Raw genomic sequence first — 4,043 nt, 5'->3', positions numbered from 1 at the left:
GTAAAAATCAAAAAAAAAAAAAGTAAGAAAATGAAGAGGGAGGGTGGGAACATGGGTAAGAGGGAGATAGGTTAAGAGTTACCACCATGTTCTTAAATTTGTATGTAGGAAATACATGAAATTTGTTCACCTTATATAAATAAAAATTTTAGGCCGGCGCCGCGGCTCATTAGGCTAATCCTCCACCTAGTGGCGCCAGCACACCGGGTTCTAGTCCCGGCCGGGGCGTCGGATTCTGTCCTGGTTGCCCCTCTTCCAGGCCAGCTCTCTGCTGTGGCCCGTGAAGGCAGTGGAGGATGGGCCAAGTGCTTGGGCCCTGCACTCCATGGGAGACCAGGAGAAGCACCTGGCTCCTGCCATCGGATCAGCACGGTGCGCCAGCCGCAGTGCGCCAGCCATGGCGGCCATTGGAGGGTGAACCAACGAAGACCTTTCTCTCTGTCTCTCTCTCACTGTCCACTCTGCCTGTCAAAAAAAATAAATAAATAAAATAAAAAATAAAAAAATAAAAATTTTAAAAATAAATAATGTCATTTTAACATAAAAGTACCCATAATTGAGAAAAGTTATTATTTATCATGTAGTTTACTGATATTTTAATGTGCCAATTACTAATTTTAAAGAAATTAATAGAGTGAATCTTCAGTTGGCTGCCTAGGAGTTACATAACTAGATTCTTGGTTCAGGGTTTCAGATATATTCACATAACTTTTTTATTAGGAGGCATAAAATTAACTTTAAACCCTAAATTAATTTTAATACTTGATATTTAAATTTCTGCCATATGCTGGTATTTTTAAAGTAGCAGCATGTATAATCCCCTTTTATCTTGATAACTACATAATGGAAAAGGTATCATTTTTAATAGATGAAGAAATGGAATATGAGAGATGTTAAGGAACTTACCCAAGATTATATAATTAATAAGTGAATGAAACAGGTTTTGGGCCAAATAGACGCACCCCAAAATATGTACACTTAATCATTACATCATTGATAACATTGGTAAAAAGAAATCATGTGTTTCTACCCAATTTATTTTCAGACTTCTTTGTTGATATTGGTGTATCTAATTATATTCATGAAACACACTGAATTCATAGGACTACATAGCTTGACTTTCATTTATTTGCTCATTACTAATTATTTTTAGAATTTATTGTGACTTGAAAAGAAGAGAAAGAGAAACATGAGAGAGATGAGGGAGATGAGGGAAAAAGAGATATCTTCCTTCTGTTGGTTAACCTACCAAATGCTTGCAACAGCTGGGTATGAGCTAGGCTGAAGCCAGGAGTCTGGACCTCAACCTAGATCATTCACATTGGTGCCAGGAACCTAGTCAAGTACCTGAGTCGTCATGTGCTGCCACCCAGGGCACACTTTGGCAGGAAATTGGAATTATAAATGGAGTCAGGGATCAAACCTATTCACTCTCTTAATGGGATATGGGCATCTCAAACATCTTAAGTGCTGTGCTAATTGGTACAGTTGTGTCTGTCCCTATTGGTAGTTAATTTACCTGAATACCTGTGAATAAGTTAAAGAATGTGTTAATTTTTATTTTATAAATCTTCTACATTCTAATTCTTATTTAAATGTAATTTAAACTCATTATTTGCTATATTAAAATGTTTTGTTCATTGAAATTTTAACAGAGATTCAGAAAATTCACCTCTAGTAGTGAAAAGTTATGAAACTGTAAAGCAGCAAATTGAAGGTATTTTATACGTTTATACTTTATAAGGTTTCCTAAATGTGTTCATACTTTGAGACTTTAAGTTTTAAAATTTAGTTATAATATTATGTAATGGTAAATTAAATATTCACTACTGAATATATATATATACACACATATATATGAGACATGAAATAATTGTATCAAAGGTGTACCTGCTCTACCACCTCATTGCAGCAGTCTTCACCATAGCCAAGATATGGAATCAACCAAGGTGTTCATTATAAGATGAATGGAGAGAAAATGTGGTATATAGACACAATGGAACATTGTTTGGGTACAAAAAATGAAATCATCTTTCACAGCAAAATGGATGGAAATAGAGGGCATATCATGCTAACTGAAATAAGCCTGACACAGAAAAACAACTACTGTATATTCTTACTTATATATAGAAGTTTAAAAAACTCAATCTGACAGGATCCAAGATTCATGAATAGTGAGAAGCTGCATTCATTTCAGCTACAAGTATCAGAAAAACAAGAATGTTCCCAGGGAACTGATTGAGAGAAATTTCCTATAAAGAGATGACAGAACAGCAAAGATTCTGTAGGACAGCAAAGAGAGACCACAGACACACCACTGTTGCCAGCCCTTGCCACTACCAGTATCTGCTACAACAGCTACTCAGTTTCCAGCCAGGAAATGCCATCTTGCAAGAAAAAGGCATGCAGCTACCACTATCGCTAACACAACCAGCTCTTGGGAGACTGGGCAATGACTCCTCCATATTTTGCAATGCCAGAACTGTGATAATTAGTATTAGTATTAATAGATGCAGACTCACTTATTTCTAGCCCGTGAGTCCCATGGAAGCATTTACCTATGCTGCCTCTCTTGACCCATATCTTCCAGTGCAAAATCTAATTTATCTTTCCATCACCCTATAGAACTGTAGCATGGTAACCGTCACAACCTCAGATTCTGGGAGTAGGGCTTTTGGTGCCCTAGGTCCCAGGACCAGTCACAGTCTTCCAACAGAGTGAGGGGAAGTTCCAATCCACATCACACAGTCTTAGAGCCAGAGTTGTTGGAGCCGCAAACTCCAGCTTCATTCAGATCTGCCTAGTGGGACAAGGGGAAAACCCCTTTGGTGTCCCTTAGCACCAAGAATGAAGCCCACCTATCACAAATTCTAGTGTGATACTCAATTCTTGGGGGAATGAAGTACCTCAAGAAGCCCACATCAGCCTCAAAGTCTTCTGTATACATGCACTATTACAGAATTGACGACTGTGTGACATAACACTGCTAACATTGTTTGAAGCAAATGAAATTACTCAGAGGTTAAACTTCTGGGCTCACCAATAACTAACACCATAGCAACAAGCCAAGTAACAGCATGCATCCCATTTAAACAAAAAACTTTGTTTCCAACAAAACCTACCCCTTGGACTATTACAGCAGGTGTGCAGAAGTGAATGTAGAGACACAGGAAACAATGCATGACACTTCTGAAAGAAAAAAAATATTCAGAAGGAAATCTATTAGATGACTGAAATGCAATTCAAAATAATGATCATGAGGAAATGCAATCCAATGCAATAGGATATAGATAACTTAATAAGGAAAGCAAAGGTGACATTACTGAGGAATTCAGTAAGGAAATAGAAATAATTAAGACAAATTTTGGAACTGCAAGTTTCAATGAAATAAAATTGATCTTCAACAGCAAAACAGATCAAACAGAAGAAAGAATTTATCTGTAGGACACAAGTTTTTAAACAATCCTCAGTCAGAAAGTGAATTAAAAGAATGAAGAAAGCCTGTGTGAAGTATGAGATATCCATAGGCAACTACAAATTCATGATAGGAACTCATGAAGCATAAGGAGATTTTTGAAGGAGAAGATAAGCTACTAAATAAAATAGTTAAAAATCTCTAAGTCTTTTTGAAATTTTATTTACTTGGAAAAAAGGGGAGTTTAAATGTGAACAGAATGTTTAGGATGGCAGGGTTTGATGGGCATTTTCAGTACTGTAAGAAAAATTTAGCACAGCTAGGAGCCTCTGACACTGTCTCATGTTTTATGTGGTCTGTCCATAAGATTCCCTTTTTTTGGTTTATAAGCCAGGCAAAAAAAGAGAAAGAGGTTTTTGGGAACAAGTTAACATATAAAGTGGTTTTATATAAAACATCAATTGTTTTATATATTTTGACAAGCATCAGTACCAGCTTTCATTTGTAACAGTTTGTGGCACTGGAAGAAAAGGATTCTGTGATTGTTGAAGTGAATTGTTATAAATGCAGAGATGATAAAATATTAAAGCATATTCTAAAAATTATTTATTCAAAGGCAAAGTTAGAA

This window comes from Oryctolagus cuniculus, chromosome 13, assembly GCF_051225735.1.
Source record: "Oryctolagus cuniculus isolate XC-2025 breed Fujian yellow rabbit chromosome 13, ASM5122573v1, whole genome shotgun sequence".
NCBI lineage: Eukaryota > Metazoa > Chordata > Mammalia > Lagomorpha > Leporidae > Oryctolagus > Oryctolagus cuniculus.
This window is presented reverse-complemented; position numbering follows the sequence as displayed.